At 41.1% G+C, this 15,056-nt stretch overlaps 1 protein-coding gene and 2 long non-coding RNA genes across 3 annotated transcripts in view; 2 read left to right on the top strand and 1 right to left on the bottom strand.

The window, feature by feature from the left end:
- Nucleotides 1–15,056, bottom strand: part of LOC148646998 (immunoglobulin kappa light chain-like) — a 97,361-nt gene that overhangs the window by 38,980 nt on the left and 43,325 nt on the right. The window lies entirely within an intron of this gene.
- LOC148647000 (uncharacterized) lies at nucleotides 647–1,088 on the top strand. Its single transcript, XR_015927812.1, has 3 exons — nucleotides 647–700; nucleotides 789–866; nucleotides 957–1,088. It is a non-coding gene; the product is annotated as an uncharacterized LOC148647000 (long non-coding RNA).
- On the top strand, nucleotides 6,261–9,233 carry LOC148647001 (uncharacterized). The gene is made up of 3 exons (XR_015927807.1): nucleotides 6,261–6,320; nucleotides 7,754–8,471; nucleotides 8,709–9,233. It is a non-coding gene; the product is annotated as an uncharacterized LOC148647001 (long non-coding RNA).

Genomic DNA, 15,056 nt, shown 5'->3' on the forward strand with positions numbered 1-15,056 from the left:
GCCTCTCTTTTATTGCCCCAAAGGTATTAAGAGTGTTTAATTCAGTGCAGTTAGTAATTGTGCTGCATCTGAACAAGCAGAGCCAAGTGTAGTTTTAACCAGATTCTCTGCACTCCACCCCATTCTAGCTACATTGGGTGGAATAAGGACATAAAGTAGCTGATCAGCAGATTTGTGACAGTGTAAACGTATATATAATGTGGGTTGCATGACTGTTCTTAATATGTGCATTTGCATGCTTCAGTCTCTGTAAAATATAGTTTTAGTTCAACTATTGATCCTGCTGTATCTGAACACACAAAGCCAAGTACTGCTTTAACCAGACTCTCCACAATCCACTCCATTCAAGTTGGACTCAGCTGATTGTGTCTCATCCTCTGCACCTTATAAAGCTGCTCCCTGTCTAGTCCTGCTGTCCTGGGAGTGTTCATGCTAAACTGCACATCTTGCTCTGTCACATCACAGCACTAAACCTGAGTTTCCAGCACTAACTGGCTACAAGTGCTGCTGAACACAGGAAACATTTTGCATAGAAGAGAAACTTTGCATTGGCAGCACATGCTTCAGTGCTCTGGGAGTGTTTATAGCCCTGTGAGTTTAACATTTCATGAATGAGACCTGCCCTTCATGGCAACAGAATCCACAGCAACTATGACTTTCATCACCATCTTCATCTGGACACTCCTCATCTGGGCTCAGGGTAGGAATAACTTTATATTTATATTAAAAGTCCAAACGTTAGGAAGATTTCATTTTTTTCACCTCATGTTTTGATTCTTCATTTTCAGAATCCAGTGGACAGGTTACTGTGACTCAGACTCCAGGAGTGAAATATATTGCTCCAGGACAGATAGTCACTGTGAGCTGTAAGTCCAGTCCTGCAGTGTATAATAACAACTACCTCAACTGGTACCAGCAGAAAGCTGGAAAAGCTCCTAACCTCCTAATCTATGCAGCAACTACCCGTCAGGCTGGGATCCCAGAGCGTTTCAGTGACAGTGGATCTGGGACTGACTTCACTCTGACCATCACAGGAGTCCTGGCTGAAGATGCAGCAGAATATTACTGTCAGAGTGCTCACAGTGGTGGTGTGTTTACACAGTGTTACACACCCGTACAAAAACCTCCCTCAGCAGGACTGCACAGCAACTGCACTGTTGCAGCTTTGACCTACTGCATGTGCTGAGGGTGAAGGCAAAGACACGGGACACAGCCTGTAAAGGAGCTCAACTGCACACAAACACACTTTAAATCTCACATTGTTGTTTGGATTCCGTGTTTTAAACTTGTGTTGCCATTTCTTAGAAGTGTGATAGAAAGGGTTTTTGACCAATTTACTGAACTCAATTTACTGAATTTTACTGAAAATGCCTAGATAAGACACTAAAAGTTGCCTTTAGTAGCAGAATCCTCTTAAAAAACCCAAAGTGCACACATTTCTAGGTCACCTACTCTGAACTTTGTCAGTTTTGATATTTACAGTTGTTAAGCACAAACTGTAATATTTATCATGTCTTTATTTGCAATGTGACCTCATCTATCCAGGTGCAGAGGAGACAGTGTGACCCCTAATGCCCCCACCCCACTCCAGCAGGTTTTATCGGTCACCAGTTTCTAAAGACCTCAGTTTCATTCTGATCAGGTGATCATTAAACAGGTCATTATTGCGCTAAGTAATTTATAGATCATTTAGAAAACAATCTGCTTACTTTAAAAAAAATATCTGACTATCTTATGCCATCTGGTCAGGTGACTGAGGACGACAGGTCTTTTCCCTCAGGCCTGTTGGGATTTAGTTCAGACAAGAGTCTTCATCTCCCAAAGAAATAGTTTTGATCAGCCTCAATAAATTTGAAGAATTCAGACTAATACACTGACAAGTGTTGATACTTTGTCTTGACAAAATGGTTTGACTACACTAAGCCTGTATCTAATTTAATCGTATCTTGATTGTAATGAAGTCTTAGTGCTATTGAAAGTCACATGTCAGTTCAGTCTGATGACCTTTTCTCAACTACAGACTGACACTGATCTGCAGTCTGCGCTAGAGGGCGCTGCCTTGAAGCTTTTGGACAGACCTGAGTCTGCACAATGGCTGCATTATGAACCTCTCTAAAGTTTAATTCATGTGTTAATACTTTTCTCGATACTAAGATTTAATTTTATTGTTTCAGATTTTATTAATGCTGCATCAACCAGACATTTTACAATTATACATAGATATCACTGTTAGACCATATTTATACTCAATCTGGATATGCGTAATTTGTAAGTTATCATGTTAGAGTCCATGCAATCAAAGATAGACATTACACAACAGGGATATTAGTAATAATGTTTCCACCAAAATAAAATGGTTTTCTGAGATTTAAATTTTTACAAACTCCAGTACAATCAAAAATCAGTCACCGGTCTGTCCCCACTCCACCCTGAGGCCTGAGCACTGTGCCTGCTGGGATGTTCAAATCCAGGTGACCCAGGGCAAAGATGATCTTGCTGTTTCTAAATTCCTGACGGCACACTGAAGTGACAGAAATTCAACCGCTTTCATGTGCAACTACTCTCTAAATCCTAAGAGCAAATATAGACCAGAGTGAGAGAAATTGTTAGACTCTGTCTAGAGTCTAGAGTCGGTGGTATGTGAGTGTTTACTGGGGTTTTGTATAGATGTTTATAAGTGTCTATAATGTGTCTGTGGATTGTGAGGCGTGTCTGTGTTGTGGAATGTCTTTCTCCTCTTTTTTCATTGGTAGTAAAGAAATAAGTTGTACATACACCAACAATATATATATATATTATTTTGTCTTTAGTTATAAATCAGTTTTTCATACTGTATGCAGCACTGTTAATGTTACACACATCTTCATCCATAAGGGGGCAGTGCCAACACCATATTGTCTGACAGTGTCTTGCAAACTCGGCCTGCAAAGTCTTTAAATTCCTGTTACTTGAGTGACTCCTCTCTGGCCTGGAATGCAGAAATAGAACAGAGTGCTATTCACTCTCCAAAGTTACCTTGCTAGTCTGGGTAGCTGCATGTATTGGTGTGTCTGTGTTGCCGTTCTGTCCTGATAGTCAGAGAATGGAGAAGCCCATCTTCAGATGTATCAGAATACCAGACTGCCTGGTGACATCAGCTCTACACCTCTTCCACATAATCTCAGCTCAGTACTGCTGCCTCTCCTACAGTTCCTCTGCTCACTCAGACTCTTCTCCTCCAGTAACTCTGCTCACTCACACTACTCTCCTACAGTAACTCTGCTCACTCACACTCCTCTCCTACAATAACTCTGCTCACTCACACTCCTCTCCTACAGTAACTCTCCTCACTCACACTCTTAAGTCCTTGTCTGTTCAGTGCTTTAACACAAATCAGCACAGATTCCCTTGTAGGATTTGTGTGCTTTCCACACAATTCCATCCATGTACTTTACTCAGTACATCGCAGGGGAGCTGGAGACTATGTTGTCAAGATACATCCTGGACAGGACAAAAGTCCATCACAAGGTACAAACACAGAGATTCACATTATGTGATCATTTATGTGAGCTCATCAGCAGCTCATGTGTCCATGTGAATCTCAGTGTGGGTAAACCTTTTAATTAGTGTATGATAAATAGCAATATAGAAATTATGTGAATTATAATAAACATCAGCATCCAGGAATGAAAAATATATTTTGTTCTGGGGAGAGCTTATGCTGTGTACATTTTATCTGCCAGCAACCACTAATCAGATTAATCTTCAAAAGCAAACTACACACTTTTTCAAACTATCAAGCCAACAGGACAGATGAAACTTGTTTTGAGCAGAGCTCACTTCAACACTGAAACAAGTCCCAAGAACAAAAGGACAAAAGATAAAAGGGCATTTTTACAGCTCTATTTCACATGTTCTCTATAGGAACAGGGTCTGTCTCTGAAAACTATAAAACATGCAGGCTTGCTCACAAAACCTCAGAAACAATATTTTCCAAATGGTGCTTCTCCCCAATTGAATAGGTTTTCTATAAAATACCAATTATAGTGAAAGTTCCCTTCTAAAACATCTGAAATTGTACCTATGTGTAAATAGTATTCAGGTGTTTGAAAAGTATTAAGATTGTGGCTACTCTTTGCGAGTTTTGGATTGAAATTAATTCTGCAGTCCATGAGAATATCTGGGGATATCTGAACTATCGCTGCCCCTGCTTGAGCTCTACTTTCTTATCACCAACCACGACACTGCTTGGGTTTGACCTTGGTCTGCCAGTCATTTTATTAGTGCAAGATTATGAGAGTCAGGTTGACTTTATTTCTGACTCTCTGCTGAAATAACAGTTGAACGTACTTCCGGTTAATAATCTGAGCAGCAGTGTAATTCAAGCGGACCTGTCTAAGGAGACACCTGCTGATCGAGTGTTTCTGCACTTTACTGCAGCATATTTTTGTGAGACTGGATTTGCGTGTTAAACTGCAATGAAAACAAAACACACGAACAGACTTGTGTAACGAACAGTTCTTTCCGGACCCTATGCGGACGACACAGTCCGACGGAGAGGGGAAACACTAGGGAAACGTCATGCAGGAAAACTGGGCTGAAGACAAGGGGGCGTGTCCAAGGTGCGCTGGTGCACGGGGGAGGTGTGGCCGAGGCGAACAATCCCAGAGAGTAATCCATAGAGTATCCAAAACACACGAGTAAGTCCAAAACCAGGAGATCCATTAGAGGAAGGGATTAAAAACCACGAAGGCCGGGTCGGAACCGGTGGACGGTGGACGGGGAACAGGAACGGGAACCGAGGTTAAAACCTTAACGGGACCAGGCGCTTCCTGGTCCCGGACTCGCACGATATGGAAATCAGATGCAGAGCCCGGATGAGCGTCAGCGCCTGGCTTTTAAGGTGGGCTAGGTAAAAGGGATCAGGTGCACAGAATGAAGTCTTTAGTGAAAGGGCTGGAGCACCCTTAAGGAGGGGGGACTATAATCGTGACAACTTGATACTGCACCTGTTATGAGCTCTCCAGCAAGGTTCCTTATATTAAGCAATATTGTGAGTAAACAATACAAAAACATGCATATTATATATAACTTATAATCCCCACAATTCCAAAGAATTGATTGTTTTTAAAAAGACCGACTCATGTTTTAGTCACAGAGCAAACTGGAGGGTTTTTCTGCACCAGGTGTTGAGGGCTATATAGATGTTAAATTAATCTGATGGGCCAGAAACACCTCTGTGTTGGTGTAGCTTCGTGCCTTATCCTACATATTTCCTTCCCTGATCAAAGACCCCCTTAATACAGACACCAGAAAATAAGCACACATTCATGGGTAACATGAGGGTTGCTTACAGGTTTGACTGGACCTGTGATTGAGAGGGGCTGGTTGAGAACAGAACAGGATGCGACAGAACAGTGTATCAGGACACCTGTCCCTCTGTGAAGAAGCCCTGGGCATTAGGCTCTGCACACATAATGGACTGTAGGGATGTTTCCAGCCCCCTGGGGAGAAGAGTAAAGAGCCACTTGCAGGGGATTATACAGTTGGACACTGTCAAAGTATATTTAAATTCAACCAGAAACCAATTAACCTAGCAGCTTATCTTTGGACAGTAGTAGGAAACAGGAGCACCCATTTCCCCTGAAACAGAGGAAACCCACGCAAACATGGGAGAAAATCTAAACCATGCAGACAGCACCCCAGGAATTGAACACAGAGCCCCAGTACTGTGTGGCAGCTAACAATTGTGCCACCCACTCATATACTTGACAAAATATGAATTACCTATGACTGAGAACAACAAATGGTCAAATTTCAGAATAGGTGCCAGTTATAGACAGATACAGTATCGCTGCTGCTGCACAATTATTATTGGTGCAATATAGTTAGTGTGCACTATTCAATATATCAAATATATCAAACACTTATAACTCAGAAATGTAATTAGTACCTTTACCACTGTTATACAGGGGCAGTTCAAGTGTTCAGCACTAATACATTAGTAAAACTTATTCACAGAGAAGATTAAAGCAACGAGCTGCTGAAGTATCTAGTTAATATTTATAAGTCCGTAGTAATTTTTCATATAAAGTGTTACTGATGTTCTATTTAAAAAAGCCTGACCAGATCCATGACCTGCTCTCTTGCTTTCCTGCCCTTGAACAGATGCAGCTGTCCAACACCCCTGCAGTGTGACCTCCCTCCACCAGCCCACTCTCCCCCACACTAGGCAAATCAGCGCGGCTGCACTCAGCTCAGACTGTCCCCGGGGTATTTTCGCCTATGAAATCTCAAGATGTGGCGAGAAACTGAAGCTGTTGCTGGAAACATTAACACAGGTGTAGTGATTCATAGCCGTTCAGGGACGCCAAATATGTAAGAAAACTGGCTCTCTGAAGGCACCAGTTCTGTAGGGTTTGGGCATTTACTGAGACAATTATTAATTGTAGCAGTAAATCACAAAGTTGATTCTTTTGATGGCTTTAGAATCCAACCATGCGACATAACTCAAACAACGCGCACACACAGGTACTAATACACGAGGATACATTTATTAATACATAGAATATGCATTAAACCTAACAGATCTTATCGAGAGGGTTATCAGAATACAAAAGATATATATTCAATCAGTTACGAAGTGTTACATACATCAAGAGGACATACGTTCAGTATATCATTCATTAAGACCGTTTCATAAATGAACTTGGTTATAACTTCTACATTAGATACTCAAAACAAGTACATAACTCTTAGGAATTAAATTGATATCAACTGGTTGGGATAACAATTGAATTCTTGAGCTGTAATGCATTGAAGTTGAATACTCATCCAATCTTTGGGGATTCAGATCTCCTGCGGGCACAAAGAAACAGTTGCAGGCTGTTGCTGTCCAATCCGCGCTCTCTGGCTCGGTGCCAGGCTGTGCTGTGCGGCTTGCGACGGTGCGCTGCTGATGCTCACTGACCGGCTAGTTAGGTTTGTGCACAGGAGAAAAGATGACTGTGGGTCCCAGCAAGTCAGGAAGAGGACCAGTTCGTTTATGATGAAGAGCTAGTTCTGAATAGTGATTCAGCTGTCCACAATTCCGACCTGTTCACGAGGCCTGCTGCTGGTTACTCTCTGGCAACCTCCACTCTAGACTCTTAGAACAAAGGAAAGTTCTGGCACTCGGACACACTGGCCATTCCGTGGTTGTCCGGGCTGAGTCTCAGGATGGTCAGGAGGCGCGCTGCGAGGATGTCCTGCCCTTGGGAGCCTTCTGCTCCTGGGCCGTCCTGCCCTGGAATTCTCCTTTGAATTCCCTTTAGAACAGTCCACAGAATCCTCTCCAGAATCCCTTCTGAATCTTGTTGAATCTCCGTGTTGCCTGTTTTTACCTGGAGGAACTTCAGCTCATTGATTGGCTGAAAGTTCCATGGGCATCAGAGTCCCACGTGGGTTACTCGGCCCTACCAGTCCCTGATTGGTTGATCAAGGTGAGAAATGAGTCACTTACTCCTGACACTTAGGAATGCAATCCAGATGTCCAACTCGCACTCCCTAGACAGATAGGCGCCAATAGATGACCATTGATCATGATAGCCAGGCTTAGCTAAGTGCATCCCCCTTTGGGAGCTGGTTTCTTATCACAAGAAAACATCTTAAATCAGCTTGCATGAATTCTTTCTCTGTGGCTGCACCACAGAGATGAACAGAGAAATTAGGCCTAATTTGGGAAAGCTCAGAAACACTTAATTCTGCCTTATTAATAAGCCTCGCCGCTACACAGGCTTCACAGGCTTGACTGGTGACAGCAGAGTCACTGTTACTGTTCTGTTGGAATATCACTCAGAAGGAAGATCTACACCAGAATTATTCCTGTGCAACTCTTATCTCTCCTTGAGAGAGAGGTTCACAGTTCTTCTGGCCTTTGAGGAGCCACAAGGAATAACAAATGTCCCATTATTCAAAGATGCAGGCATGCAGACTGACTTATTAGCAAGAAATGAGCACATATATCCCAGTGACAGATAGCATGGCTTATATGATCATAGAGTAAGTTAAGTTAGGAATTTTCTTTGTTTGCTGTATATGAAGACACAGAGATAATGCTGCTTTAATCAGACTCTCCACACTATGCTGTCCTGAGTGGAATAAAGGCTCAGCTGATTGTGTCTCATCCTCTGTTCCTTATAAAGCTGTTCTCTGTCTAGTCCTGCTGTCCTGGGAGTGTTAATGCTAAACTGCTCATCTTGCTCTGTCACATTACACAGCACCAAGCCTGTGTTTCCAGCACTGACTGGCTAAAAGTGCTGCTGAACCCAGGAAGATAATTTGCATAGAAGACACTTTGCATTGGCAGCACATGCTTCAGTGCTCTGGGATTGTTTATAGCCCTGTGAGTTTAACACTTCCAGACTGAGAGCTGCACTTCATGGTAACATAACCCACAGCAACAATGACTTTCTTCATCATATTTATCTGGACACTCCTCATCACTGTTCAGGGTAGGAATGGGTTTAGATATTTTATAGAATTTAAAATATTTTTATATTATGTGAATAAGAAATCAAGATTTATGTTAATTTAAAGAGAAAAAATATTAAAAAATTATCATAATAAATATCTTATTAATATATTCTGTTTTCATACTGTATGTCTATCATATAATGTATTAGTGATTTACAGAATAAATTGGTATTTTCAATACTTTCCCACTTTTTGTGATGTTTTTTCATTTTCAGAATCCAGTGGACAGATTTCTGTGACCCAGACTCCTAGAATATCTATTGCTCCAGGACAGACAGTCACTGTGAGCTGTAAGACCAGTCCTGCGGTGTACAATAATGATTGCCTCAGCTGGTACCAACAGAAAGCTGGAGAAGCTCCTAAACTCCTTATCTATCTTGCAACTACCCGTCAGACTGGGATTCCAGAGCGTTTCAGTGGCAGTGGATCAGGGACTGACTTCACTCTGACCATCACAGGAGTCCAGGCTGAAGATGCAGCAGATTATTACTGTCAGGGTCAACACTACCCAAACAGTAAATGGGTGTCCACACAGTGTTACACACTCATACAAAAACCTCTCTCAGCAGGACTGCACAGCAACTGCGCTGCTGCAGCTGGGACCTACTGCAGGTGCTGAGGGTGAAAGCAAAGACACAGCCTGTGGAGGAGCTCAGCTGCACACAAACACACTGAACTTCAATAATAAAACAAAACATAAACTTCTTCTGACACTGAAGTAAAAGATGATGAAAACCAAATTATCTGCTTTACTGTATCTCTAATGAATAAATCTTCACAGGTTAAAGATTAGAAGTAAACAGGCTTCAGCTGTATCTCTTACGTATCACATCTCTTTCAATTACCACTAATCCAATTCAAGGTCATGGAGGCCCAGAGCCTATCCTGTGAAGCTGGTAATGCAAGGCAGGAATCATCCTGGATGGGACACCAGTCCATTGCAGGGAACACACACACACACATCAGGGCCAATTTTCCCAGAAGCCAATTAACCTACCACATGAACACAAGGAGATCATACAAACTTTACACAGGTAGAACCCAAGGTCTGGAATAAAACCCATGGCCCCAGCACTGTGAGGCAGGTGTCACGAACGTCATCCCTCCTCCAGAGGGTGCTCCTACCTTTTTCATTGTGTTCCTCAGCCTTATTTATCCCAGCTGTTTCCTATTTCCCTATTTAAGCCTGGCATCTCCGTAGTTCTGGGCTCAGCTTTGGAAGATGGACGTCTGAAGGCCGGCCTGTCCACCAGGCTCAGGAGCAGTCCCAGGACAAGGGCTTATCTCCAGACGTCCTGACCTACTGAATCCAGGGCTCGGAGCGCCTTGTCCTGTTATGGTTTTAACCCTTTGTGTTCCTGGTCCCAGTTCCCTGTTCGTGCTTTTAGTCGCCTTCATCTCTGTTGGATCTCCCACCACCTGGACCTTGCACTGTGCCCTGAATTCCCCCATTGGACTTCCTTTCAGACTTGTTCATCTGCGCTTCCCCCATGCACTGGATCACAGTCTTCACTGCCCCCCTGTCCGTCATCCCATCCATTCCTCACTGTGTCTTCCCTTCTCCAGTCATTTCCTGATTATACCGTCCTGCATAGGGTCTTTAATAACACACTTCACGGGAGTCAGAATTGGCCCCAGTGACAGTAGGATTGCTAACCTCTGTGCCGGTGTTCCTTCTAAATGTTCATTTATTTATAAAAAAACTAAATTTTAGTAATTATCAGTTTCATGTGAATATGCTGTTAGTGGCAGGTGTGACCGGTGTGGAAAATGCAGGAGTCAGGAGCACACAGACACATTACAGGTGCTGCCACGATTCCTGTTCCTGTCACTGAGCCTATTTAATCCCATCTGTTGTACAGTCTCATAAGGAGCAATTAAAGTAACAAATACAACAAAGTAACAATGCAAATATTTATTCTTTTTGATTTTAACTAACCATTAACTGTTGAGGATTTAAATAACACTTTCATTTATGATTTTTAACTTTACTAACTACACTGGAATTAATCCTTAACTGGACAATGGGTCTCTTAAACAGAGACCAGGTGTTAAATATAACAGTAGAAAATCCCGAATGCACATATTAAATGGACTGTTAGTCCCACTTTAGCAATTAGCAAGTAGCAATTTTAGCAAGTAGCAATTTTATGTTGTTTCCTACCCCAGTGACAGTAGGCTTGGTGTAGAGAGATTTCCAGTCCTGCTTGGTCCTGAGCTGAGCTCCTATGATGCTGTAGATCCTTCAGTCAAGATCTCCTGCCCTGTGTAATAATTTCATCAACACTCTTGTCTGTCCCACAGCTCTGTGTTTAGAGAGTCAGAATGGCAGGAGAAGTGTTATGACAGTGATATTGCCATCAGTCTAGAGTGATTCTGTAATATTAATAATCTCCTTTTCTCATATTCTGTTTCAGACTTTAGTAGGTCACTGTCTCTTGGTCATGGTCTGTGGAGATTGAAACATTTTTTTTCAATTTTAATGTCTGTGACTAGTAAATCTCACTCTGTGTGCTGAGTTTTCCCTTCTGAGTGCTAACAGCTATTTGACAGCTATTTGACAACCTATTTGACAACCTATGTGTGGTCCCAGGTGTTGTAATTCTGTTGTCCCGAGGACACACCTGCACAGTCCCTGTACATTTGTGTGCTGTGCTCCCAGTGTCCTGGTGTGACCAGTAACCTTCCAGGACAAGACCATGTGCAGGAACCTCACTGAACCTCACAGATTCTTAATTCCTCGCACTCACATTTCATGAGCTCTGGTGTATCTACTGTCCCTGATACTTGCTCCAAGACCTTCAACTTATTTTCTAAATACACAGTGGTTGTCTTCTAAAATGTCTTTATTTTGTAATTATTCTTCTAGTACAGCTCTGTAACACAACTGAGACAGATTAGGATGTAGTTTCCTGGTTTAGTTCTCTCCGTCTTTCCATGTTAATGTTGTTGATTTGTACAGTGCAATGGGCAGGGGGGGTATTTCCATTCACTTTTTGAAAGTTCTCCCACATTTCCACGAGCTCTACTCTCCCCAAACGCCTATGTGCCAATTGTCTTCCTTTCCTCGCTCACTATTGAGGTTTCCTCCCTGAGTTCCGTACTTGTACGTTTCCAGCCCTTTCCTTAAGATATCTCCTCTCCCGGCATTTCAACTCTTCGCTCTCGTCCACGACTACAACTTCGCCTCCCGTTTTGGTACATCGCCTCCTCGGAACCTTCTTGACTTTTGACCCCAAGCACTCGTCCTCAACTGCGACTTCGCCTCCTGTTTTTGTACCTTGTGCTCTCGGAACCTTCCCGACTTTTGACCTCCTAGCTTTTGTCCAAGACAACATTTTCGTCCCTCGATTTGACACCGAACCACACTTACCAGAATAGCCACGCACAGGGTCCTACCTTATGTTGCCTAGTGCTACGTGACAACATCTCAGAAGAAAAACATTTGCAGTTCAGAATCTGGAACAATGGGGAGAAACTCAGCTATTTGTTAGTTGTACAGTATGTTGTATGAACTTGCTGTATGTGTATAACACTTTGTGTGGTGTAGTTGAGTGTTATTTTGAATAAATACTTGTTTATCTTAGTTTGCCTCCAAGTCATTACTCTGAATCCAGTGCTGTGTTAGAGAATGTACTGACCTCGCTGAATGTAGCTGCTCTCCAGCTGTCCACCCAACTGAACACTCATCCAAGTAACTCTCATAGAAAGCACACTGCTATTTTATTCAAAGAGTTTATTTGCATAAAAAGTGTGAAAAGATATTGCCAGAATGCAGATGTATAAGGATTGCCACACTTGTGCACTAACCTTATGTTACAACACAGCTTCCTCCTACAATTCTATATCACTTACTGTGATAAGACCTAAACTCAGAAAGTTGTCTACAGAATTACATACAACAAATAACAAAAACTACTACTAGAAGGAGCCATAACTATATAAAAATCATATGATTGTTTTTTTTAAATGTAGCCTTTTCGTTTTGCTACATTAAAATTGTTTCCAGAATGCATTTAATCAAGCAACAGCTGAGTGAGAGGTGACTTTTTTTTGTCTTTAGATGTTGCTGACATTTACTGTAAATTATCTGTTTAATCATGAATCAACATGTCAGCTGTGCTGTGGAACCTGACACTTTTTCACATTTGAACACAAGCTTCAGCACTTGATGAAGCAGTGCCTTATCCAGACCCCTTTTCTATTACAGCTGGCTTCTGCTGAATCCACACTCTCAGTTTTATTCTGTCTAGACCAGCCTCACAGCTGTGAAAGACTGTGCTTGAAGGCATTTACTTACAAGGTCAACATTGAGGAAGGTCTGGGAGAAATTTCTATTCCAAATACAGTAAACCCTTGGTTGAAAAGACAAGTACAGACGAAGGAGTGTTCATTATTGCATAATATATACTGTTTGGTGTTTTTTCAGCCCAGAAATACACTACTTACTGAAAATATATACAGTATATGTACTACGTTCTGTAATGCTTTCTTGATCTTTTGACATATTTTTCTTTTAATACTGTTACTGCAATCAACATAGTCAATGAAAAATTGTACGCCTTTTTATCATGAATATGCAAGCTCTTTCTTTCATGTGTTGTAAATATACTGTACACATTTTGTCAAAGTGTATGAAACACAAACATCTCCCATCGTAAGCAATAGACCTGCCCCTTTGCATTATTGATATTCCTGAATTTTAAACATATGAAGTTTTAAAGAATTGAGTCATGTTAAACTCTTTATTCAACTGATGTCAAACTGTGATGCAATCACTGTTGACTATATATACTTTAATACTTTTTTAAAATGTATTTTAAAACTCATTTATACTATTAATTTAGCTATTTTGCATATTTGTAAGAAAAGAAACCTAACCTGTTGTCTGGGCTAGCTGTCATAGTCCTTGGAAAAGGTGTGTAAATGTGAAAGAGTGCAGGTTATGAAACAGCTGTTATCAGTGTTCTCTGATGAAAGATATTTGGCAGGAATAAAGCGTGGGTGTAGAAATTAATGATCAAATAGAAGAGTATAAGAACAGAATAAGCTTTCTTGTACATCACATATAGTGTCAATTTTGATAAATTCACTAGTATTCAGCCTACTTCTAATTTATCATATTTACACTTATAATTTTATGTGTTCGGGATACTGTACATGAGCTGTACAAACATGAATTGTGCAGATTTTCGAGGGAAAGTCTACTTTTGGAAAAGAAAATATAAGTTCACAGTTCAGCCATGTATACTAATGTCTTCCCTTTGACTTGAAACAAAGAATATCCAAAAAGTACAAATGGACAGAGTCTTTAGTAAAAGATGCAAAAATGTTATAATAACCAGGGTTAGGGTTTAAACTGCTTTATCGTCACAACTGTGGCAATTTTAAAAAACAATGCAGAACTCTCATATATTTCCTGATGTTAAGTTGTGAAATTATTCATTATTATTTTCTTGAACACCAAGATTTTTTATTTTGTCTTCATTTTTTAACACTGGCTGTTGTTTTGTCATAATATTTTTAACAGTGAAATTGTTAAATAATTGAAAGAAATAGAATTGTATTTCAATGGATCAGAGCAAAATGCAAAAACGGGTAAATACAGCAACATCTAAGTGTATTAATGACTCACCACTGTGCTACTGGTTATTCATGTAACATTGCCCTTCTGAAACGTTTGTGCTGAAATAACCAGCAGTCGACTCAAGAGTAGCCTCCCACAGGCCATTTCAGAAAAAACCTCAACTCCTGTGATCCACTGAGGATATACGCTCTAACAAGTAACAGGTTTAAGGTTTCAGGGCTTTTGGGGGTTTTAGGGTTCTGCTAACACATCTCATAGGGTACAGATGAGTGTAGCACTACTTCAGTTACATCAGTGTTAGAGCACCTTTTCAGTGGCATTCCAGGGATTACAACTGGCCTGATTCATTGGGAGACTGAGTCCCTGATTGATAGTGGGATGGGTGTACAGACAGCAACCCCAGTGTGTTATAATGAGCCCAGGACTGGGCAGGACAAGTTCTAAGGAAGAACCACTTACACTTATGTTCTTGATCTGCTGCCAGGTCCTCCTGTTATGGTAAAGCTGCATTTATAATTACTTTTATTATAATGTATTGCTATATATTTATTAATTAATGCTGTATAAAAATACAGTACGATCACTTAAAGGCTTAAATGCAAACTCCACTTCAATACCATAAAGTTGTAAGTAAAGTGATTTAAATAATGTACATGAGTGCTCACCAAATTCAAATATTTTGTAATATCCTGAGATACTCCATTGCATTACATGAATAACTTTCACATTACATTTATCTGTGATTCTTTACCAGGCATCTTCTCTGGCTTTTGCAGAGGCTACAGTATTGTTCCTCTGCTTTAGAACAGATTTGTCCCCCTCATAGTTTTTGGTAAGGAACCATAATTCATAGTCACTGAAATAAGACGCATATAACTTATTTTCTTTTGCCAGGTTTTACTTGAGCCGATGAGGAATAATTGTGGTCTCCCCCTGTCTGCTCCCACCATTACAGGACCACTGTACAATATACAGT

This window comes from Lepisosteus platostomus, chromosome 16 (genome assembly GCF_059453375.1).
Source record: "Lepisosteus platostomus isolate fLepPlt1 chromosome 16, fLepPlt1.hap1, whole genome shotgun sequence".
Taxonomy (NCBI): Eukaryota; Metazoa; Chordata; class Actinopteri; order Semionotiformes; family Lepisosteidae; genus Lepisosteus; species Lepisosteus platostomus.